The following is a 26,245-nucleotide window of genomic DNA, read 5'->3' as shown; positions in this document are numbered from 1 at the left end:
GTACATAGGTATGACCTGTCTAGTTTACCATCTTTCTCCCACTAGACTGGTAAGCCCCACAGTGCATGATGTAGTTGGTCTTTATTTTTCTTGTCAATTTTGTTCACTGCCTAGTGTCTAAAGGAGGCCTAGGAGTATAAATGTCGCCAAAAAGTTCTTGAATAAAGGAAGATGATCTTTCAGGGTTTTCACTAGAGACCTTGTAAGTCAAGACCTCAGGATGCAAAAAAGGCACTTAGTTAATGGTGAAGAAGAGACTGTACAAAGGCTTTAAAAGCATTTTTAAAAATAATAAGAATAACAATGTCAAAGGTGACACAACACAGCTAATTAAATACTAAAAAATTGAAAGAAGAAAAAATTGCTATAAATCCTCAGAAATGAGATTATACTGGGTTATTCTACATGATAAGACATAGAAAAGTGCATTTTTTGATTTAAATTTTTGTGAGTAATTTTTATTATGATGGTTTCTTTGTTGACTCATAAGTTTTTTTTTTTTAACATTTATTTTATTTATTTATTTTATGTGGTGCTGAGGATCGAACCCAGCGCCTCATGTATGCTAGGCAAGCACTCTATCACTAAGCCACAGCTCCAGCCCCTGCACTTCTCTTTTACAGGTCAAAGTTTGGGAGTAGAGTGAGTTTGAAAACAGATTATGGGCTACAAGTGTAAATTCTTATGTGCTTCACCACTTGCTACAACCCAATAACTAAAACAGACAACAAAACTGAACAAGGTAACCCAGTTTTATTTTACTTTGATTCATTCACTTTGACCGAAGGGAAAAACAATAGAATGTAAGATAAAATCAGAGCAATAATCATGTCATCAAAATTTTTCTTAATTACTATTTTTTTGACTGGGAGTTTATAAATGAATGCATTAATAATTAACACTTTTACAACAAACATTTTGGAAGACTAAGATTGCAAAAAATAAGCTACTCAATCTTTGTTTCTATTATCGTTTCTTTCCCAAACAAATACAGGAAAAAATACATATATAAAGTCAAAGCAAATATCTGATACATTTTTCATGTAATATAAAAATTATGAGGAGTATCCCCAAGATTTTAAATCCATGAATAAAAAATAAAGACTTATCCACATCTCCTTTGAATAAGTGAACTTTCCTTATCAACTAAAATTTATTAAATGTATTCAATATATTAAAGACATAATTGATATAATTTTCAGAAATATGCTCATTGTATAAAAAATACAAGTAATTGCATAAGAAAAAGAAAACTCTGGAAAAAGATATGTTCTCAAATTTTGAGCAAAAATTAGTAGTAATGCTTTGAACAAAATGATTTTAAAACTTAGAGATATTTATAACAATGGATACAAACAGTTTTTCTCCAGAGTCAAAGTAAACACGACAATTATTCTTAAAATAATCATTTCTTCCTGATTAAACTAGAGTGCTCAGGAGACCCTGAGCAAGACCCTGTCTCAAAATAAAAAAATAAAAAGGGCTGGGAATACGGCTCGGTGGGTAAGCGCCCCCGGGTTCAATTTTCTGGGTACCAAAAAATAAAAAAATAAAAAACAAAACACTAGAGAGCTGTTGTGCTGACATATTTTACAAAATTAAAACTTCTAAATACAGATACTCAAAAACCATGATAACAAATAAAACTTCCCTAAGCCTTTCAAATATTACTTTTAAAATTTCCATTCATAATTTGGCCTTATGTAAGTGTGCAGCTGACAATTCATTCTTTTTGTCCAGTTGATGTGTTACCCTGTTATGTTTCTGTTTCCCTTCATGGTGAATACTGAAAACAGACTACTAATTTTCAGAATCTCAAAACACATAACTGTGCTAGGCAACTATTCTCATTATTCTGATTACCTTAATTCCACCAATTTAAATCAACATTTAGTCCATTTAATATTTGCTTAATATTGAATATTTCAAAAATGTTCACCAGCTTCAGTCACACAAAATATTATATAATATAATTCCAAGAAGGTGTGTTCTAATGCAGTAATGCTGACTGAGGGGCAGGCCAGGGAGCTACTTACAGTGGATCAGTAACAGGTAGAAGATCCCTCTGCAAAATAAATCTAGTGAGATTTTGAGAAAAATAAAATTAAAATTCAAAACAGCATGTATGATCCTTTGGGTTAGTGAGAAGCGCAGGTATGTGTTACATATTTCTGTCAAATATCAATGTTTCTCACTTTATTTAGTGCTCAATTTTCAAATTGTTAAACTTATTCTGCAGATCTGCACAATATGCATTTAATTTTTTTTTAAAGAGAGAGTGAGAGAGGAGAGAGAGAGAGAGAGAGAGAGAGAATTTTTTTAATATTTATTTTTTAGTTCTCGGCGGACACAACATCTTTGTTGGTATGTGGTGCTGAGGATCGAACCCGGGCCGCACGCATGCCAGGCGAGCGCGCTACCGCTTGAGCCACATCCCCAGCCCACAATATGCATTTAAACTATGACTTTAAAAGTTATGTTCTCAAAAATGATTTTGCTTTGTTTGTAATTATAGTCTACTAATCACAACTATTTTCACTTACAAACAATATTCTTCTAATTCAGAATCAAATTAAATAACAACATGGAATGTAGACAGAGGTACATCAGTGTCTCTCTCAGGACATCATTATATGGATGCATGGCAGAAGTGATGGAAAAATAATTTTCTCTTACATTGGGTATCACTCAAGAATCTATTTCAACTTATAAGAATAAAACTATATGACACAGCAAAATATCAGATAATTAATCAATTAATCAAATAAATCTCATTTCAATAAATAATATCCCCAAGGCATCAAGATCTCAGTTGACTCAGCAAACAATGATAAAGGATTAGTATCTACTTCATAATATACTGTATGTATGTATATATACATACATACAGTATATATATATATTATAGAAGACCATCAATTCAAAAGAAGAGGCTGGGCTGTACCCAAGTTTTTAATAACCTTTCTAGCTCTGCCCTAAATGTCTTTCTACTTCATCTCTGAGAAACACCTACTGAAAGCACAGCATAAAAAAACAGGTCTTCCATTTTTACAGAACACCATGTAGATATATGACTGCTCTCTTAATGAAAATAAAAAAGAGGAATATAATATAAAATCTTTTTAATGTACCAGTAAGGCAACAATAAAGTAAGGAACGTCAAAACAAAGTAAAAATGAGAATGCTGGGGGTAGGAACGCATGGAAACCAGACCTTGATCGACTCGAACATGCATTATAACAATCTCACAGGGGCCTAGAGATTAAACCAGGGCTACCCAAGTAGAAGCATCAACAAACCCTTGCACAGAATCAGTCCCCCCAGCACCACACCTTCAGTATAGGAGTGCATTAGAAATACTCCTGCTGCATCAAAAGAGGCACTGCTGTTTAACACCAGCATTCTTCAGGGGTGGAAAATCTCCCCTGAGAATTCATGCCAACCACTGGTAACTCATGTAGTTTTGTGGGCCAAATTTACACTGTGTGCTTCAGATACCTCAAGCAGAGAATTTAAAGATGTCCCAGATTGACAATGGCTATCAGAACCCAGAAGAAGCAAATATAAATACTCTCTGGGAAAATCTACTGTCATCAACTCTTCAAAGTACTCATACAGATAAAACTTACAAGGAGCGTAAGCTCATGGTAAAAAAAAAAAAAAATCATAAAAACATAAGGAAATAAGACACCATGAGCGAGAGTTTCTTTCTCGTGAGAAAAGGGCAGATGAGTCAGATCAAAAAGACTTTAAATACTGGAATTATCAGCATAAAATAAGCATATTTAATATGTCTCAAAAATAAGAGGTTTGGAAAGAAAGAAAATGCCATCTAAAAAATACCATACTAATATGAAGAAGGATCCAAAAATAATGGTGAAAAATTAAAAATAAAAAAACTTCACACTAATTCTTTTTACTTATTGAGCAACATGTACTAGGTATCAGACCTTCACAGGGGCTCTGGGGATAAAAGAGTAGGTTAAAAAAAATTTTAATATAAAAATCCCGCGGGGCACAGTGGCATACACTGTAATCCTAGAGGCTTGGGAGGCTGAGGCAGGAGGATCAAGAGTTCAAAGCCACTCTCAGCAATCAAGTCAGTGAGACCCTGTCTCTAAATAAAATACAAAATAGGGTTGGGGATGTGGCTCAGTGGTTGAATGCCCCTAAGTTTAATCCCTGGTACCCTGCCCCCCCCAAAAAAAATCCCCTTCAACAAGGGCAATTTTTAAAAGCAAAATAGATTGTGTATTATGTGCATGTACAAATATTTAGCAGCAAATCCCATCAGTATGTACAACTATAATGTACCAATCAAAAAATGTGGGAAAAAAATAAATAAATAGCAAGCAGAATATATAAGTAACTGAACAAAGAAAAAGTGAACCTAAAGACAAATAAAAAAAAACTGTCCAGAATTGTTTACAAATACAGACAGATATCAAAAATATGAAAGGGAAGAAAAAGGAAGGAAGAAATCTAACATACATTTTATTCAATTTCCAGAAGGAAATAAGATGTGGAAGAGGCATTATTTTAAGAAATAAAAATAGCTGGATGCTTTGACACACACCTGTAATCCCAACGGCTTGGGAAGCTGAGGCAGGAGGATCACAAATTCAAGGTCAGCTTCAGCAACTTAGCAAGGCCTAAGTAACTTAGACAGACCCTCTCTGGTACCACCAAAACATTGTTTCCCCAATTTATTTTCTTTTTAGCATCATATGTGAAATGTTGTTTGCCTCTTTTCTACTCATCCCTTGCACCATCCTGCCCTACACCCATTGAGTATAAGTTACACCAGATTAGGGATCTTGTTTGCCTTCCTCAGTATTGTAGTCTAGCACCTAGAATAGTGCCCAAAGTAGAGATGCTCAATGGACATGTGACAGATGAATGAATGACAGAGTGAATGAGCAGTCTTGGGGTTGAAGCACTGTGCCATTCCAGAGCTGTCATTCTTCACATCTTGTTCAAGGTGAATGTCACTCTGGCAGTTGTGTCAGTCCACAGAGTATGGCAAGAAATAGGCCAGAAACCATATGCAGCTAGCATATACACACTGCTCAGGCCTTATGTGTCTCTAACACATCCTGTTATATTTGTGAGCTGGCCATAATTTACCTCTCTCCTGATATAGAAAACAGGGGGAAATGGTTTACACCTCATGATTAAGCTCATTCTTCAAATAACTGAGTATATATTCACATTAAGAACTTCATATATTGATACTACTGTGTCAACTATTCTATAAATAAAGTTAATATTTTTAACAATGATTAAGGATTCGGATTTCCAACTATAAATTAGTCCACTGTAAATTCTTTGGTCATTCCTCAGTCTTAGCTTTCCAACAAATAACTCAAGTTGCTGACTCGGGAGTGGTCAGTTCTGTGATTTGCCAATTGTAATCTGCAGTTTAACAGAGCCAAAGTATTTTAAGAGTCTGGAAATAGACTTCAGTAAGATGGCACAGAATGCTACACTGACCTTCATACACATCACTCTGATGAAAAGTACACCTTCCCATTTGGTAATCCCCATCAACTGGAATACAGAAACCCAACTCTTTGGAACAGGTTATACTTCCAACATTAACTGACATGAACATTAAAAGCCTATTTTATATTTCTGATTTATTCTATGGTAATCACCATCAGCAGGGCAACCAATGAAATTCCAACTGAAGGCCTATGGTGAACACCAAACCCAAGAAGCAACTGTGCCACTGCAGAATTACAGGGATAATGGAAACCTGAAGTAAAACCACGCCAATATCCATCTTCCATCTTGTTTTCATCCTCCCTAAGCATCTACATGCCACAGTGATTTTCAGACTTCACTTGCTTAAGCAGCAGACTGCCTCCATTCAACAAAAATTTGTTAAAAACTAAATAAATAAAATATATAAAAGCTGAACTGTTGACTGGCAGAACAATAAGAACAGTAAGTACCTCTTCTGTGGTACTCGGGAATTTCAAGGTTTCAATAAGAAATCAACTCTGAAAAGCAATGGTCTAAGTGAGGAAGAGGATGATTTAATAATGATAGCATAAAGGAAGAAAAAATAACAATATATCATGGAGCAAGCTTCATAAGACTTTTCTAAGTAAAACATTTCTGATAAATGTTTACCTGTCTCTTTTGGCTTAACCACTGAGCCCACCCTCAGCTCTTTTTATTTTTATTTGCGACATCTCTCAAAAGTTGCTCAGGACCTCAATAAGTTGCTAAGGCTGGTGGCCTCACTAAATTGCTGAGGCTGGCTTTGAACTTGTGATCCCCCTGCCTCAGCCTCCTAAATAGCTGGGATTACAGGTGTGTGCTATGGCACTCAATGAGGCTTATTTGTTGAAGCCTCCATGTTCAGAGCAGGGCTTAAGGAACATGAATGGGTCATGAGGGCTCTAACTTCATCAGTGGATTAATCTATTGATGGATTCATAGCTGAATAGACTATTGGAAAGATATAGAAACTCTAGGAGGTGGAACCTAGTACCTAGTTAAAGGAAGTTGAATTGGGGATTATATTCTGTGCGCACCTTTATGTAGCCAAGAAAGAGGAGGGAAAAAGGTTTAACTAACTTGTATAGTGAACTAGGAGGGTAAATCACCTGCAAATCAGGATTTGAAAGACTACACCTAACTACATACATAAAAGCTTAAGTTACTTGTCACAGATGGGCCACCTTGAAGAAAGAAAAAGGAGGTCCCAAGATTACCCATTCAAAACAGAATTTCCAATGCATCACGCACAATCATGCACAGTATTTGGATTGGAAAATTTACAAGCCAAGTTCATCATTTGATATAATACAGAAAGTGAATGAAACTGGATTTTCTCATCCATCAATGATAACCATCATTTGTTATTTTATAAGATACATGAAAGTGGCAATTACAGAGTTCTTGTTTATTTGAATATATCTATCCTACTGTTGATTAATCTGGTGAGACTGCAATGGAGCTAAATAAGGATTAGGCCCACCTAACAGCAGGATGGACTCACTTATGCTATTGCCTATATGGAATATTTTGTAGCCACTGAAAGTACATAATAATATTTAAGCATCTGGGAGAAAAACTGTATTTATACTAAGTAAAAATGAATATAGAAGACTATGATTTTAATTTTGTTATTTTAAATGGAATACATATTCATAGGAATAAAAATGGAAATATGTATACCAAAATATTACCAGTGGCTGAGTGGTGGTTGGTTCTATTATGTTTACACTTTTCAACATTTGCCAAATTTTCTATGTAAAATCAGAAAAAAAAATTAACACAAAATAAAATCTTACACAGAGAAAAGATGCGATATACCTAAAATTCTGTGATTTGTATGTAAATGTCAGAGCTGTTCTTAACTGTATGACTGTGTGGCCAAATTCCAGTCCCAACTTGTGGATGGAACAGCTGCTCAATGCAACTGCTAAGGTGAGTCAGCCTAATTGCTACAAGCATCTGGGAAAGCCCCGTGTGGGAAATGACACAGCCCGCGCAGACACACCTTCCAGTTCTCAAGAGCCACTCAGTCTGTCATAAACCAGAATTACTACTTCTATGATGAAGCCTCACCAGTGCACAGCTCCAGTCCCATCTAGAAGCCTCCACTTAAGCAGATGAGGCTTATTCAACTGTTTAAGACTGCTTTCGTAAGAATGCAAAATATAAGAAAATTTAGACGGTTTGCCATCTAAATGTCACAGCTGTGTACTGTCAGTGAGGCTCTGGAATCATCAGAGACACAGCCTATGAAATCAACAGATCCAGGTTCAAGTTGGCTCCCCCATTTTCTAACTGTGTGAATGTGACACAAGCCTCAGTTTATTCAGCTTTCAACGAAATTGACCACACCGATTTCCAGAATTTTAGTGAATATTTAAAATATAACAGTAAGTACAGCATCTACTAACCTAATAATGCTTCAGAAGTCTAAACACATAGAATTTTAAAATCATGTAGCCCCTTATCAGGGAGAAAAATGGATGCTATACAGTCTTTCTTAAAAATATTTTTTATAGTAGATGGGCATAATACCTTTATTTTATTTTTATGTGGTGCTGAGGATCAAACCCAATGCCTCACGCATGCTAGGCGAGGCACTCTACCAACTGAGATATAACTCCAGCCCTGGATGCCGTATATTCTTAAAATCTAAATCATCCAGGACAACTTGTCAGCCCTATACACTTAAAGTGGTCAATGAGCCAATGCAAAGCACTTGAACAGGAGGTCCATTTTTTATTCTACTAATTTATCTATTTTTTCAATGCTGGAGATGGAACCCAGGACCTTACACATGCTAGGCAAGTGCTCTACCACTAAGCCTCATCCCAACTCTGGGTGGTCTATATTTTAAAGGATATAAGCTCTGAAACAAGTTTGTGAACTGGAAAAATCATATCATTCTTCTCTGTATCATCTTCTCTAAGCCCACACTGAATAAAACAGGGCAATGGTGAAAATGGCACCACAGACCCATAGGAAATGTAGAAGCTGGAAATGTAGAAGCACTGCCTTCTATGCTGTCACCACGATCAAACAGGATCAGTAAAGACAGCAGAGCCTACGTTAGAAAGAGGATATATTTCAATAATACCTCATAATACTAATATATCCTCACAGAAATTATGAAAATAATAAATGCTGAAAATATTTAATCCTAATATCCTAAACAGAATATTGTAACTATAATTATAAACCAAGTAAGATACCATGAAATGGAAGGCAAAGAAACAATGATAAAAAACTAGAGTCAATGATTAAAAATTCTAAATGATTGAAATATTCTAAAGAATTAGAATATTTTTAAAACACTGCTTCAAAAAAAGGAGACAGCACAGTGTATTACTTTCATAGTACATAATTTGAGACAGACTTAGTGCTGAATCCTATTTCTGCCAATTACTCTATGAGAAATAGTAGGTCAGTTATTTAACCACTTAGAACATCCATTTCTTTATCCACAAAAAGGGACTTTCTAATGCTTCCACAATGGCATAACAACCAAAGATATGTAAACTTCTTGGCACAGGGTACATTTCTAATGTTCTACATTGGCAGAAAAGAAAAAAAAAAAAAACTCTATAGGACCAAGGTAACATACAGCCTGACAGGCTACACCAAAAGAAAAGAGATAATGCATCAAAAGCTGGATGTCCACTGAAAGATATAGGACATAAAATAATGGTGACCTGACCTAGGTGATAAACACTGTTGAAGAGATAAAAATTAAAGGCTGTTTAAGCCAGAAAATGAAGTGGGCACTTATCACTGTAACCTGAAGGAGTCAAGGAGACAAGCAGGTTAAAGTAAATGACTACAGGAAACAAGTCAATCTGATGCAATCCCTGCCCAATCAGAAATGGTTTTCATGACGCTCAGGATAAGAGGAAAGCCAATAATGAAAGCCAGTTCAAGGGGCACACATTTGCTCCTAGGAAAGAAGGCAATGAGACCTAGGCTAGAAATTTCCTATCACTTTCATTTGGACAGAGTCAAAGGTTATCACTACCTTCTTCACTGTCCTTCAGACAATAGGAAGGACCCTGAAGGTGCTGAGAAAGAGCTGCCCCAGCAGTGAAGAATGACATCCCAGTACACCATCAAGGGTAAGAAACAACAGACACTTGTGACTAAGCAGTCTCCATTCCCAGAGAACAGCTCACCTTGACTCAGTACAGCACAGTGGGCCACACCGAGTTCAGTCCACGCTCTCCATTACTACATACCTTGGACTGCTATTGTTTTGCATCTACCAAAAGGTTCCTTTAAAATTATTCTCATGTACGCTTCCTGAGGCAGGGTCTTGTCTTGTATATCATAAGTTTCTCAACCGGACACTTTTGTGCATCCCCAAGAACTCACTGGTGTGCCTAGAACAGAGGAACATTCAAGCTTAACAACTCCAAAGTGGAATCATAAAATTCATAAACTAAAAGAACCTTAGAATTCAGTATAGTTCACTGTAAATAAAAGCATTAAAGTATTCATTAGGTTGGAAACAAAAAATTCACAATGGGCCCTCTCCACCTCTCATCCTCCATTTTTCTTATTTTCTATTTTTAGCCTTTTATTTTTTATTGGCATAAAATATATACAACATAAAAGACAGCACTTCAAACTGAAAACAAAGGTAAACTACTGAGTTAACCTCTTTATAAGATGACTTATAAAAAGATGGTCATCTCTCTGAGGCCAAAATGTTACCCTCACAAATGATATCTTTTATATTTATGTGTATACAAAAGGCTGTGTGCAAAAACCAGGAAGCTGGCACCTAATAAAGAATAAAGACCATTGTTCATTTAGTCCCTCATTCATAATTTGTATTTACATGTGAAAGATTATGAAATGTAATTGTAACTAGGAAGTAGTGTTTTTATTTTGATCATGTCAGTAACACCTCTTTTTTACGCTGTGTTAATCTATATAAACGTGGATCTTTAATCCTTTCAGGTTCACAAAAGTGCGATATCATTGAGTATCTGAGGAAAAGACTGTCCCATTCTCCCCACTTAAATTTCAAGACACTAATAAGCTCCTTTGAAGTCATCTTGGTGGGGAGGGGATCATAGGGGGTCCCATGTGAAAACTGATACAAGTGATATCTTGAGCAAAGTAAGAGATTTAATTCTAAAAAACAATTCTTAGAGCAAAAAGAAACCATTCTCCCCTCACCCCTTCTGCCTCACCCCCAGGGCTGAAGGGCAAACTCAGGGCCTTGCCCGTGGTAGGCAGGCACTCTCTCTGCCACTGAGCTAAAATCTCCAACCCCTAAACTGCTCTCTTGATAGTTCTTCAGAACCTCATTATACTTGGCAATCTCCCACATTTAATTATTCTGTAAAAAATCAGGCTACACCTGCAAATAATTAAGTACAATCACAAAAAGCAGGTGCCATAACTAACATAAAACAAAACTAGGATACTCCTGCCATTAACTTAAAAGTATTCGATTAAATCTTCAAAGTTAATATTGTTTCACGTGACAATAATCTCAGTTTATTTTGAATAAGAAAATAATATTGGAAAGTAAAAATGTCATTTGGGGATGCTTGTGGGTCACTTAACAAACTATCAAAAAGAAAGCAAAGAAATAGATTTTAAAAATTATTTTGAGAGGTTGAACCTAACAGAAGGAAATATGAGATAACTTTTTAAAAAGTCTCTAAAATATAATTTTCAAAAGCAATATAAATTTGGGGGTTATAGATAGCCAATAGAATAGGCCTGTTTATCTCTGCTTCTCTCTTAATCCCCATTATAATGATAGTAAAGAGAAAAAGAGAATCCACAAAGACAAAAGGATAGGACAGACAACAGACATCAAAGGGACAGCAGACACCTCTGGGACAGCAGAGGTGACTACAGAGTCTGAAGAGCAAAGAAAAGCCAGCTAACTGGCCCTGAAAGGCCAAGGAAGGCAGCTTCCTATTCCTCAGAAGAAAAGAGTCTGAAGGGGACTGAAAAGAGCAGGCTGTCTATATAAAACACACATGTACCCTTCTATCATATTTTAAAATTAACTCAAAATGGCTTAAAGTTCTAGAATTAAGATCTGAAACAACTTTCTGAAGACTGACCATGAAAATAGCACAAACACACACAAAAAAAGATTTTTTTTTTAAAGAGAGAGTGAGAGAGGAGAGAGAGAGAGAGAGAGAGAGAATTTTTATTATTTATTTTTTAGTTCTCGGCGGACACAACATCTTTGTTGGTATGTGGTGCTGAGGATCGAACCCAGGCCGCACGCATGCCAGGCGAGCGCACTACCGCTTGAGCCACATCCCCAGCCCAAAAAAAAAAGATCTGAAACAATAAAATGCATAGAAGAAAACCCAGGGAAAGCTTTATAAGACATGGCGCCATTGGATTTGGCAATGGATTTCTTGTACATAGCACCCAAAGTATAGGCAATAAAACAAAATAAACAATGGGACTACATAAAATGTGAAGATTTTCATACAACAAAGGGACCAATAAACAGAGTGAAGAGGCAACCTATGGAATGGGAAAAAATATCTTTTGTGTTGGTAAATCTTACAGGATGTTAAAAAAAAAAAAAAACTCCTACAACTGAACAACAAAAACTCCAATAAACCTATTAAGAAATGGACAGAGGACTTGGAACAGACATTTCTCAAAACATGATGTACAATGGTCAACAAGCACATAAAAAGTTGCTTAGCATCACTAATCATGGGGAAACTGGAAATTAAAACCACAGTGAGATATTACTTCCCACCCATTCAAATGGAATACAGAAAACAGTGTTGGCAAGGATGTGGAGAAACTGGAATCCTTGTATACTCTTGGAGAAATGTAAAGTGGTATAGTCACCAGGGAAAACAACCAGGCAGTTCCTCAAAATATTAAAAATGAAACTGCTGATTCAGCAATTCCACTGGGGGTATTCATATGAAAGAATGGAAAGCACTGACTTGAAGACATATTTACACACCCTTGTTCACTGCAGCACTGTTCAAGAACAGTGCACCATTTAGGTGGTAAATGGGCATTGACAGATGAATACATGAATAAAATATTATATATGCACACAATGGACATAGTATTCAACTACAAAAAAAGAAGAAACTTCCATCATTTGCTATAACATGGGTGAGCTTTGAAGTCATTATGCTAAGCTAAACAAGCCAGTCACAAAAAGACAAATACTGCCTTCATTCCACTTTTATAACTTAAAGAAACAAAAAGTAGATGATGATTGCCCAGGGTAGAGGAAGGAGAGAAACAGTAGCCGTTTAGTGGGTAGGGAGCTTTAGTTTTACAAGATGAAAAAAAATTCTAGAGCTATTTTGCACAATAATGTGCATGTGGTTAACACTACTGCACTATACAAATTTTATATTGTGCTTTTTTACCACAATGAAGAAAAATTGGGGACATTTTCCTGGATTATCTGAATAGGTCCAGTATAATCACAGGGTTCTTAGAAGTAGAAAGGATAGGTAGAAAATCAATTAGAAAAATGCAATGTGAGCTATATTTGGCCTACTATTGCTGCCTTTAGTGATGGAAGAGGGTCATGGGACAAGGCAACTTCCAAAAGCTGGGAAAGTAAGAAACTGAGTTTTCTCCTGAGCCTCCAGAAAGGCAGGAGGATCTCCAAGTTCAAAGCCAGTTGCAGCAATTTAGCAAGGCCCTAAGCAACTTGGTGGGGCCTAGTTTCAAAATGAAAAATAACAAACAACTGGGGGTATGGCTCAGTGGTTAAGCACCCCTGGGTGAAGGGAGGGAGGGAAGGAGGAAGGAAGGAAGGGAGGGAGGGAAGGAAGGAGGAAGGAAGGAAGGGAGGGAGGAAGGAAGGAAGGGAGGGAGGGAGGGAGGGAGGAAGGAAGGAGGAAGGAAGGAAGGAAGGGAGGAAGGAAGGGAGGGAGGAAGGGGAGGGGAGGGGAGGGGAGGAAGGAAGGGGAGGGGAGAGAGGGGAGGAAGGAAGGGGAGGGGAGGGGAGAGAGGGGAGGAAGGGAGGGAGGGGAGGAAGGGAGGGAAGGGAGGGAAGGGAGGAAGGAAGGGGAGGGGAGGGGAGGGGAGGGGAGGGGAGGGGAGGGGAGGGGAGGAAGGAAGGGGAGGGGAGGGGAGGGGAGGAAGGAAGGGGAGGGGAGGGGAGGGGAGGAAGGAAGGGGAGGGGAGGGGAGGAAGGAAGGGGAGGGGAGGGGAGGAAGGAAGGGGAGGGGAGGGGAGGAAGGAAGGGGAGGGGGGGAGGGGAGGAAGGAAGGGGAGGGGGGAGGGGAGGAAGGAAGGGGAGGGGGGAGGGGAGGAAGGAAGGGGAGGGGGGAGGGGAGGAAGGAAGGGGAGGGGGGAGGGGAGGAAGGAAGGGGAGGGGGGAGGGGAGGAAGGAAGGGGAGGGGAGGGGAGAGAGGGGAGGAAGGGAGGGGGGAGGAAGGGAGGGAAGGGAGGGAGGGGAGGAAGGGAGGGAAGGAAGGGGAGGGGAGGGGAGGAAGGAAGGGGAGGGGAGGAAGGAAGGGGAGGGGGGAGGGGAGGAAAGAAGGGGAGGGGGGAGGGGAGGAAGGAAGGGGAGGGGGGAGGGGAGGAAGGAAGGGGAGGGGAGGAAGGGAGGGGGGAGGAAGGGAGGGAAGGGAGGGAGGGGAGGAAGGGAGGGAAGGGAGGGAAGGAAGGGGAGGGGAGGGGAGGAAGGAAGGGGAGGGGAGGAGAGGGGAGGAAGGAAGGGGAGGGGAGGGGAGGAAGGGAGGGAGGGGAGAGAGGGGAGGAAGGGAGGGAAGGGAGGGAAGGCAGGGAGGGGAGGAAAGGAGAGAGGGGAGGAAGGGAGGGAAGGGAGGGAAGGGAGGGAGGGGAGGAAGGGAGGAAGGGAGAAAAGGAAAAGAAAAAGAAAGGAATGCAGCCCATGCACACTTTCATTCCAGCCTAGAGACACCTGCATGAGCCGAGCTTCCTGAATTACCAAACTGTTATAACAAAGTTGTGCTGCTTTAAGCAAAAAGAAGAAGGAAAAGCAGTTAGAACCCAATATCCTCTCTCCCATCAGTTAGAGCCACATAAACCATCCTAATCCTGTAACAGATGGAAGTTTACTTTGGAGAAAAGGGCACAGAAAGACTTCAGATTCAGGGACTCCAGAAAAAGCTGAACAGGCATTTAGATCTAACCATTACAGGTGTGGATGGTGAGACCCTGGCTTTCCCTGCTTGGTTCCCCCAAATCCTCTCAGGCAGGCTTAACCCTTACAAAAAGGTAAATAGAGGAATGTTTTTTGGAGAAAGTAAAATATCCAAGGGGAAAAAAAATGTCCAGATTCTGATGAATAGGAGTCACCCACTGATATAAACAAGTCCCTGCCCAAGAACTACAGGGAAGCCCTCCAGGTAACGAAGTTTCCAGTCTATTTTCTATTGTCTCCTTAAATATGAACAGAAAACTCAATTCTCACCATTTATTTCAGAAAAAAATCTTTGACATTAAAGGCAGGGATCAAACAACCAGATAAAAAAGGGGGACATACAGAAAAAATGTGTAAAGAGCAGAGAAAACCAGCAAAATAATACAATTCATATTCTCAAAGGAAAGGAGAAAACGTGTAAACTACAAAACAAAAACTCTATTCTACTTTTAAAAAGGAAATATTCAGAGGCCCTCAAAAATTAAATTCAAAATTACAAGCATGCTAGCTGAAATTAAAAACTCAATAGATACCAAGAAAACCTCTCAGAAAGTAGAATAACACAGAGAGATGGAAAAATAACAAAGACAAAACAAAATTAAAGGATCAATCAATACATTAGTCTAAAATTTAACAGAAATCAATAAATGGCAATTAAAACATGCTATGTTGTTTAGAAATAGGTAAGTGACTATCAGAAAATACTAAACTCTAACTCTAATAATGAAGATTCCAATGTCAAATATGTATATCAAAAAATTGAAAGAAAATTATTCTAGGGTAGGAAAGCATTAGTTACAATATTGTTTTGTAAAAAAAAAAACACATGATTGTTTAATATACATATATAATTAATTAAATGGCAGAAATATATGCTTGACCATTTCAGTTTTATCCCCCACCTATTTCTCATATTTTCAGATTGGTCACAAACAACTGTTGGTTTAGATCTTCTCAATGTAAATATACAGAGAATATTAAACTATGCATAAAAGATACATAAAGAAGTCTAAAACTCCATTTACCTGAATCACGTTGTTACTTTTCTCCATCAGTCTTCCTTATGATCTAGGAGGAAATTAAATATATTAAAGTTCATTCTTCATATAATGAACTGCTCATAAGAAAAAAAAACCCAGTCAAGATAATTATTATTCACTTCTTATTATCCATCCGTAGGGGGAAAATGTCCTTTCCCACTTCCCAGCTTACTTTTGGTTGTCATGAAATTCAAAGTAACCTGCAATTAGGCAAAACCAAGCAGAAGAGGAATGTAAATCCAACACCAATAAAATATCATACACCAAGTGCATCCAATAGGACAGTGTGAATTTTTAAATCATGTGCCTTCATAAATTAACCCTTCTCTATTTAGGCAAATAAGCACTAATATACTATAAGGAGAACAATAAACTAGGAAGCATATTATTCAAACTATAAGAATTACAACTCTGGGGGCTGGAGTTGTGGCTGAGTAGTAGACTGCTCGCCTAGCATGCATGAGGCACTGAGTTCGATCCTCAGCACCACATAAAAAAATAAAATAAAGATACTGTATCCACCTAAAATTAAAAAATAAATACTTAAATTAAAAAAAAAAAAAAAGAATTACAACTCTGGCCAAGAGCAGTGGCACATGCTTGTAATCCCAGCAGCTCTGAAGGCTGAAGGAAGAGGATTACAAGTTCAAGGCCAGGCTCAGCAACTTAGTGAGCCCTAAGCAATGTAGCAAACCCTGTCTCAAAAAATAAAAAGGGCTAGGGATGTAGCTGAGTGGTAAAGCGCATCTGGGTTCAATTCCAAATACCCAAAAAAGAACTACAACTCTGAAATAGAAAGGGGTAACAAAATGTTTAAATTTTCATTTCTACAAAAATGCAATCAATAGCAAGCTAAGTGGAACGACTCAGACCGTGTCCATAGGTGTAGGGTCAAAAAATTAATACACAGACTTCAATCCTTCAATCACACTAAAGGATTAAAACTGCTTCTTCATTTCATTTCATGAAAGACTTTCACATGTGAATTACAGTACTATATAAAAGGGGAAAGATACCTTTTTAATAAACATTTTTATTAGACTACATTCATAAAGAAAATGCAAAATTCTGCTAAAGTGAACTGTTGTGGTTTGGATGTGAGGTCTCCCCCAAAAGCTCACATGTGAGACAATGCAAGAAGGTTCAGAGGAGAAATCATTGGGTTGTGAGAGTCTTAACCTAATGAGTGAATGAATCTCTTGATAGGGATTAACTGGGTGGTAACTGAAGTCGAAGGGTGTGGTTGGAGGAAGTGGTTCTTTGGGGGCGTATATTTCTATCTGGCAAGTATCGACCTTTCCCTCTGCTTCCTAATCATCACATGGGCTGCTTCCCTCTGCCACACTTCCACCATGATGTTCTGCCTCACCCCAAGTAAGAGCCTGCTGTCTGTGGACTGAGACCTCTGAAATCATGAGTCCTTAAATAAACTTTTCCTCCTCTACAATTGTTCTGGTTGGATCCTTTTAGTCACAGCAGCCAAAAAAAAAAAAAAAAGCTGACTAAAATATGAACATACAATAGCCACTACTCTTCCAAAAGGTCAATATTGCCCTGACTTCAAACACCACACAGTAGTCTTGCCTGCTGTTGAGGTTATTAGGGATCATTATTATTCAGGGATCTATCTAGCAATCTAAGAATCTCTGTACCTAGATCAAACTAAAATGCTTTAGGGAGAGAGAAGTAGGATAGCTCCAAGGTGATATTATTTCAGAAAAATGTTCCCATGTCTAAGGAAGGTGTTTTGGCAGGTCGGTTGCTTGTTTGAGGTCAACGTGCAAGTTCTCCAGAGACTGCTTTTATGGGAGAAATAGAAGGAAAGGGGTCTTCCTGATGTCCAGAATGAATGTTCTGCTGTGCCCAAGACTTGATAAGGCAAGGATGGAGGGGATAAAGGAAAGGGCCAGAAGGGGTTTGGCATTCTTTCTTACAGATGCAAAAACAACTATCAAGTAGAGATAATAACCTATCTTGTATGTGTCCGAAGCTAGACCAAGATACTAATGTAGCAACCTGCTTGACCTTCCAATTCCTTTGAAAACTGTTTTACTCCCTGATGGGTATGTGGGAGACCTTGCCTTTTGGTCTTATTTCCCCCATCAGGTTTCTCCCCACTGAAGTACATCACATAATCCCTGACCCCTCCCCCTCCTTTCTGAAGGGCGTCAAAAAAGTTTTCTCTCAACTAATCCCAAGGGACACAGTGTGTGTTTGATTGCCCGTCAACCTGCCAATCAGCACCCACCACATCGCCAAAGCAACCCTTCTTAAACTGAAGCTTACAGGCTCACACTGCTGCTCTCTTCCTCTCTTTTCTTCCCTTTCAGGCAGCCCTCCAATAAAATCTCTTGGTTGAATTTCCGTCTCAGGTGAGTCACTCACCTTTCAGTCCCCCAGTCTACAGGTAACAACAGTCTCAAAACAGCAGTACAAGGGCTAGGGTTGTGGCTCAAGTGGTAGAGGGTTCGCCTAGCATGTATGAGGCACTGGGTTTGATCCTGGGCCCCACATAAAAATAAAATAAAGATATTGTGTCCACCTAACACTAAAAAATAAATTTTTTAAAAAAAGAAGGACTGTGTATGAACTAAAAATGTCAGTAGGTGAGGCAAGGCTATTCCTCTTTAAAGATTTTATGCAGGGCTAGAGTCTACATAAACAGAAAGGGAAGTGTTCTCAGAAACAAAGCCACATGATTAGATACAGAACATGTTGTCTTGGTCTTGCCCATGAATCATTTAAAGAAAAAGAATCAGTTATGCAGGATCCAAAACTTCATTTGAATTCCAAAAACCAAATGGTTTTTGTCACCCATAGAGTAAGTCCAGTTATCTTTCTGTACCTCCAAGAAGGGTTTCCACAGGAACCCATACACTCCCAAGGTGTAATCTTCTGAAACATTAACTGGTTCAACAGGAGACACCAAAAGAACATGATGGCCCTCAGAGACAGTCACAAATGCAGAGAGGCAAATTTCCACCAACATGCCAAACCTACAGGGCTATTTAATTTCCATCATAAGTACTTTCAAAAAGCAAGGCCAAAATGGGAACGCAATTCAAAAAGGGAACTTTCCATTCTGCCACTTGACAGAGAGAGAGAGAGAGAGAGAGAGAGAGAGAGAGTAAAATAAGACAAATATATCATATTTTAAGACAACAGGACACATCAAAGACATTTAGCTGTCAATAAGGTCTTCCTGTATCCTCACTGGTAAATACAAAATAGTATCTCAGTGACAACAATTATGATTGTCAGAAGTCATCAAATGCCTCTACATGTAGTCCTACAAGAACACTGGGGGAGGGAGTGAAAAGGTGAAACCCCAACTCAATCAGACACACACACTAGGCTCAAACATGATATAACATGTCTAAGATCAAAAACCAAGGTTACACGTTGAGAAGGTGGGACAGGAGTTCCAAATCAAGTCTGACAAAGTCCTTCAGGGTACAGTGTTGTGCAAGTAAGTCAGTTCTGACTTAATGATGAATGTACTGGAATATTCTCCTCAATTTCAAAGCATTTAGTGGTCCTTTCACTATTTTCTAGTTCCAAATTGTTTTTTGCGATCATCACAAGTAAAGGATATTGACATCCCTTCCTTCTGTGAAATGGAAGAAGTATCTTCTTAGCAAGTGGCTTGAGGACAGAGAACAAAAATAGGCCTTATAGATTAGATAACTGCTAAAGCAGCTGAGAGCACTCTTATATGGGATCTAGCACAGGGAATGCATAGTGAAAGCTGCGGGCTTGCTTTTCAATGGATACATTTCGTGAAGATAAAAGAAGTTTTTTCAAGGTCTGTATGAATGAGCAAGTTACCTATGCATACCATGCATGATAGAGCTTCCGGGGGAAAAAACATCCTAAATTAGAAGGCCATAGCTCTAAAGTTTCAATCAGGACTGAGTAAAAAGTGAGGTGAAAATCTTTGTAGACATAAATGCAATGACATTCAGAAGAATACTGATGGAGGGACAGGGCACAATCTGGTGCCCTTCTCCTAATCTGAAAAAATCTGGTGTAGCAATATTTAAACTTCTATGTGTTTATTACTGGTGACTTGCTTTCAAGAAAAACACACTGGAACAGAAGTTTGCAAGGGTAAAAATGAATGGGCTTAAGCACCAAGGCTGAGGAGAGAAAAGATTAAAGTTCCCAACATTCTATAAAGCACTGGCAAATTCCCATTTTACAAGTTTGCATCTGGAGGACCAGCCCTTTCTATGCTGATTCCGTCCTCTTAAATGATGGAGGGCAAAAGTTTCATCTTAGAGGTCAACATGACTGACTGATGGATTGACTGATTGATTGAGACTGATTGATTGGCGGTGGCTGCCCAGAAGCAACACTGAAAGTGCTCAAATCAGCTGCCATTGTGTTGCCACTGTGTGCCATGGATGTGTGACGTGGAAATCGCAGCAGGCATGCTTCATTTTTGACAGCCATGTCCCAACCTAGTTATTATAGTTCAGTTACTTCTTCTCAGGGGAAGATGGCATGTAATTAGACATGAATAATACCGAGAGACCAAGTAACAGCACAAGATCAATTTAATAATATTTTTCCATTAAAATTGTACTTTATTAGAATAATAAAACACACTGAAAACCTTCTTGTTCTTACTTATAAACAGAGTGTTATGCAAATTAGAGCCTGGCTCAAAAGAATATAAAATCTAAGGTACAAAGCTGGTGTTTTCTTCTTTTATACAAAGCTTGCATTTTCTTCCTTTAATGTCTAACTCTCAATAAAGACAGTTTCATTGATTCCCTCCCTTCCTTTCCTCTGCTTGGAGAAGAACATTGACTATCTCGCGAGTCACTGGAAAGCCTTGGGCATGGTCTCAGCTTTGGGGACTGAGTCACCCAGGAGGCTTTCTCTTGCTGGCAGCTGGTTCCAACTCTCCTCACAAGGGAGAATGACTTTCCATTACCCTCAAGGAAAGCCTAAATCTGTCCATCACTCTGCTGCATTCTTACTTTTTCCAGATTAAAAGAATCATACAAGGAAAAAGTTGAATGTCTTCTCCCAGCCCTTCCTCACGCAACTTAAGAGCCAATCAGGATTCTGTTAGGTGACTCACAGAGCTCTTTCCTCTGAGGGGCTTGGCCAAAACATAAAACAAAATACAAAACATAAAAGGTCATCTATTGACTACCCTGGGAGCTTAACAAGTTCTCAGCTTGCCTCGGAAGCGGCTTTTCCTTTTCCTTTTCCTTTTCCTCTGTAAGGGTATTTGAGTAGAGGCGTTTGGGACAGGCTGCCCAGCAGGAAAGGACAGATTTTACAAATCGCCATCTACTAAATGTGGGGGATGAATGAGAGAACCTGGGAGAATTAATTCCAGAGAAAGACGCCACACACTTAAGGAGGTAGTTACTCTAAATACTGTCAACTATGCTTCAGGAAATGGGAAATTGAAATTTATGGGAACAAAGTGGAACTGGTAAAAGGGTGGAAATAAATCCAGTTTTGAGTGTGACCTCAAAGCAAACAATGGGTCCTCTCTCTTCCCACCCAAAGTGACCAAGTGCTGAGGAAAGATAAGGGACTTTATGCCCTCATTCCACCAACATTTATTGGGCATCAAGGTAGAAGTGCAGCTTTCCTGAAGGAACTCAAGGTTTAGCACAGAAAAAAACAGCACACCCAGTGTTCACATTTCCATTCGCTGTGGTAAATAACAACATCAACTAACACATCCCCTCCATGTTAGGGGACAGACACAATCTCTACATATTTTGTGCATCTCATTTGAACCTTCACACGAGCCTGTGAGACTGCCAAATACCTTTCCCAGTTGGTTCACTGGTGATAACTGAAGCATATGGGACACAGAACAGAATACTTCAAACAAAAAGTGTTTTTTAAATTCAAACTAATTTTCAAATTACACCTTCCCCTCTAGAGACAAATCTCAAACCCTATTTTACCTTTCACAAGCTGCCCACAAGCGACTGAGGTTCCTAGAACTTTTACCGAGAAATTTACAAGTTGAAGAAGTAGTTTTCAAACATCACAGGCCTTGTTAATGAGGGCCACGTGGGCAATGCCCTGCCTCCAATTTAATGACAGCATTTTGGGCTGTTTTTAAATCCCTACCATAGTTGTGCAAAAATGTTCTTCCTCATGTTATCAACCATAGCTTCTTAAGGGCAAAAGCACCCAGTAAAAACATATGCATTTGTCCATTACCAGTTATATCAAATCAAGATTCTCAGTTAACCACAAAACCATCTTTACTTGCCACATTCAGTTATTCTTTTCAACACTTCATTACTACCCATCTCAAGAGACAAATTGCGTTACTAGATGTTTGCTCCCACAGTTCCCTGTAATGTCCTCCCACGATTTGTCCCCACACTGTTAATCCATGCCCATCACCTGGCCTACAGCAAGCCATAGAAATATGTTTGCAATAATGGAGAAATTGTCCACACAATCTTTTCTGACATAATAAAACTTTATTCTCAAAATATTACATGTGCACCAATAAACTTTGGATCGGTAATTAAGTAATTAGTTTCATATTACATTTGAAAATGTACCGTCCATTTTACAGTATTTGTTTGTTTGTTTTAATAAGGGATTGAACTCAGGGGCGATTAACCACTGAGTCAATCTCCAGCCCTTTTGTTTTATATTTTATTTTGAGACAGGGTCTTGCCAATTTGCTTAGGAACTCACTAAATTACTGAGGCTGGCTTTGAACTGGTGATTCTCCTGCCTCAGCCTCTCAAGCCTTTGGGATTACAGGCATGTGCCACCATGCCCAGCACATTTTATAATCTTATTCCTCTACCAAAAAATAATTTTTTAACCTAAGAAGGATTAATCACCATTAATTTTTTTAAAATAATTCTCTACACTATGTTTAATCTACCATAATCTAAGTAGCCTCACAAGCACAAGTCATGTCACATCCCAAACATACCGCATATAGTGCAGTGATTTAATAACTTGAAAGCTAAGTGCCTTGCCTTTTGAGTCTCGATTATTTTTAAATATGGAGAAGAATAGGTATTTACTGGAAATTAACGGAACTCATTGAACAATGAGAACTTTGCAATTTCAAATACTTGTACAATACTTTGAAGTAACCTTACAACTTCAAAAGAAAATTCAAAACAAGTCACCATAATAAACTTTGAAAGTCACAAAAACTGCCTTTTGTATTTCTAAAAGAGGCAAAATTTAGCAAGCAAATAGTAAGATGGACCCATAAGAAATTCCAAGTATAGCCCAATATAAAAACAAACTAAAATACAAAATCTGAGGGCTGGGGAAGTAGTTCAGAGGTAGAACCCATGTTTAGCATGTACAAGGTCCTGAGTTCAATTCCTAGCACTGGCAAAAAATAAGGGGCTATGGGGTGTGCATAAACATAATTACAAGGTAGATTAATGAAAATGCTTTTAAGCAAGAATCAACTAACTTACTCAAACTGGATTTGTACCAGACACACATTTTAGGTATCTCTTCAACTACTCCCTTTTCTGGGGATTCTGCCACAACCTCCAGTCAAGTTATCTTTTTTTTTTTTTTTTTAATCAGAAAACTTTTTGCAAGTTGTTTTATTTACAACGCCAACTTTTAAAAGCTCACTAAAGTTAACTGGACAATAAACTAGGCAGAAATCGCTTTACAAAAGGAGGGAAAGCCCAAAATGCCACTTTCTACAGAGAACCCACAGTTCAGTTTTATTCAGAGTAAAGAAAAAAAGAAACTTTCTCTCATACTAAAAGAAATTCAGCCATAGGTTTGGAGTCTGTACTCAAACTACACATGCAATAAGGACAATATTATGCTAATACAATTGATTTGCTGCTGCATTTGTCTACTGTTTGTCTAATATTAACAATTATAAACAGAGCAGTGCAACTAGTATTTGGAACAATCCTTCTAGTGTTACAGTGTCAGGTACAACATTTCACTTCTCTTCACACCACTGGTTCTCTTTGCGTACCTGGGCTTCCTCCTCTTCAGTAAAGTCATTTTTGATATTGAAGGTTTTGCGAATCTCCTCAGGAGTTTTCCCCTTGATCATATTGGCAACAGTCTTGCACGTAACATCAAGCAAACCTTTGATGTCTAAGTAGTTTGCAGCCAGAATAAGTTCAAAAAGTGTTCTCAAGTTATCTTTTAACTGCCATTTCTGTATCACTTGACACAAACACACACACACACACACACACACACACACACACACACAGTTGATTGGATATGAAGGAAAGTCCAATCCAAAGAAAGTTATTGAAACTGGCCAGGAGCCTATGGCTAAAATGATAGTCTCAGCCAATCTAATTATTTGCCTCAAGAATGGAAATCAAGAAACTCTAAAGGAAGTCACCAGTCAGATGTCTCTGCCACAGACAGCAGGATCTAGAATTGGAGCCCAGTGGGTTCCTAACCTGGGAGGTTTTGGACATCCTTACCTCCTACCTTTTCTCAAGTGAAACTCAGCTGACTTGTAACAATAACAATAACAACCACCACCGAAGTTTATGACAGTAACCTACGTTAAATTTTTATAGAAAGACATGTTTACTTAGTTAAGAAATAATTACCTTCTTTTAAAATGATAGACCCAACCTGATCTTTTATTAAAATTGGGAGCCATCTTGCCACAAAGCCATGAAAAGCTAATTTCGGCTTTACTATAAATTACTGCAAATTCTGAATCTGCTTGGAATGCCTGCCCGTGCCTTGAACTCACCCATTCCTGGCTCTCTGACCAGATAGCAGCCCTCTCTGAAACTTTAGTGACACCTCATACATATTGGCCTTCCCTGGCCAGACAACGACCCTCTCTGAGGCTCTAATGGTCTTCATAAATTCTGATGTTGGGGTCAGCAAAAAAAAAAAAAAAAATGTAAACTACCATTAGTGTGATGCTTGTCAGAGTTCTGTTTTCTGTAACCCCCCTTTTCTGGGCTATAAAGCTGGGCTGTAGGAAAGGTGGGGCTGCTGTTTTGTTCCCGCCGTTTTGGGAGGGAAAGGCAGCCCGGACGGTCGAAATAATAAGCTTGCTTTAATTTGATTTTAATTGGAGTCAGTGGTCTTTTCTTGCGTCCTGGTCTAACAAGACAAACGGGAGGAAATCGCTTATTTCACTTAGTAAGACATCAGAGGCATAGCTTTTAAAGAAATGCATTTATCACTTTTCAATTTCTTTCCTCAGGGTTCTCACTGATAGTAAGAAATCAATTTTTGAGAAGGTCTCTAAATTCTAATCTCTGGTTTATAATCCCAGTATAGACAGCATCTGATGTATCAATTCCTTCACAAAGTAAATGACAGTTTGAGGGGCAGTACTGGAAAATATTTGTTACTATATGGGCTGTCATATGACAAGAAACAATATTTCATCCTATTAAATATTAAATTCATAATTAAAACTAACAAATTTTCCCACTAAAAATTTTTTGGTGCGGGGGGAGGTGTGCATGTGTGGTACTGGGTATTAAACCAGTAGCACTATCCCACTGAGCTATATCCCCAACCCCCTTTTTTTTCATTCTGAGACAGCATGTTGCTATGTCACCCAGTCTATCCTGTAACTTGGGATCAAGCCACTCAAGTTGCTGGGGTTTTTACAATGGGCATTGCACATAAATATTCTTAAATAAATCAGTTCCCAGGCTGTCTCATTTCAGTTATATGTACACAGAATATTAGAATTTCTCATACTGTTTTATTTCTACATTTTTTCATTAAAGATACATACTTATACTGAATGCCCTGCCTCTCTCTTAGTTTAAAAAAACTAAACAGCAGAGAGTGTTATTCAATTAGTCATTAGAGGAAATATTTAGAGGAGAAGAAATAGTGCCTACAACCTTAACTATAATATTTTCAGTACTCCACTTTGGGGGTGAAGGCCATGGTAGCAATACAAGACACCAGAACTCCAAATACCTATCTGGAATATTCTTGATATTTTTAACATAAATAAAAAGAGCATTTATGTCAGAGTCTAAAACTGTAACCATTCAGTGAATGAAATTGCTCAAGAAATAGTTTTCAAAGAATATCAGGAAAAACTGTCCGGGACTTGGAAATGAGCAAGAGACTCCAAAGTGTCCTTTCAGTGGTGTGCTAGACATTATCTGGAGGGGCCTGTGGGGATTATCTGAGTCACTAAGGCTCTGCACCTCTGACTGACTCTGTCACTGACAGAAGTTCAAAGCAATTGTCCACAGCACTGGAAACAAACTTTGTCCAGTAGAGATGCCTGGAATAAAAGATAACCCCAAACACTACATTTTATTATTCTCTGGACTTCAATTAATTTTGTTATCTACTGATAATTTCAGGGTTCTTGGATTTTCTTTGCCCAGTTCCTCAAATTCTCCTTTAATTTCCTCCAGACCTTTAAACTTCTCAAAATAAGGGCTTATGATTTTCTACTCAGACCTTGATAAGATTTCTTTGAAAGGAAATAGTACAAACATTAAAAAGAAATAGATTTCTCTTTACTGAAACAAATAGTAGGAGGTTAATCATATCATTAATTTTTTCTAAATAAGAAAACCCATCAACTAAAAAT

The 26,245-nt window shown here is 38.4% G+C and overlaps 1 protein-coding gene across 3 annotated transcripts in view; it reads right to left on the bottom strand.

Moving 5' to 3' along the window:
- Window positions 1–26,245, bottom strand: part of Sgms1 (sphingomyelin synthase 1) — a 258,044-nt gene that overhangs the window by 127,268 nt on the left and 104,531 nt on the right. For 2 of the 3 annotated variants that reach the window (XM_026408957.2, XM_026408958.2), the window contains exons 3-4: window positions 15,673–15,715; window positions 9,741–9,884 (exon numbers count right to left, since the gene is read on the bottom strand). The gene's annotated coding sequence lies outside the window, so the exon portion shown is untranslated. The remainder of the gene's footprint in view (window positions 1–9,740; window positions 9,885–15,672; window positions 15,716–26,245) is intronic. The other variant, XM_026408959.2, reaches the window with a different exon arrangement.

The sequence above is a fragment of the Urocitellus parryii genome, chromosome 5 (assembly GCF_045843805.1).
Source record: "Urocitellus parryii isolate mUroPar1 chromosome 5, mUroPar1.hap1, whole genome shotgun sequence".
Taxonomy (NCBI): domain Eukaryota; kingdom Metazoa; phylum Chordata; class Mammalia; order Rodentia; family Sciuridae; genus Urocitellus; species Urocitellus parryii.
The sequence above is the reverse complement of the archived record's forward strand: the minus strand, read 5'-3'. Positions and strand labels throughout refer to the sequence as shown.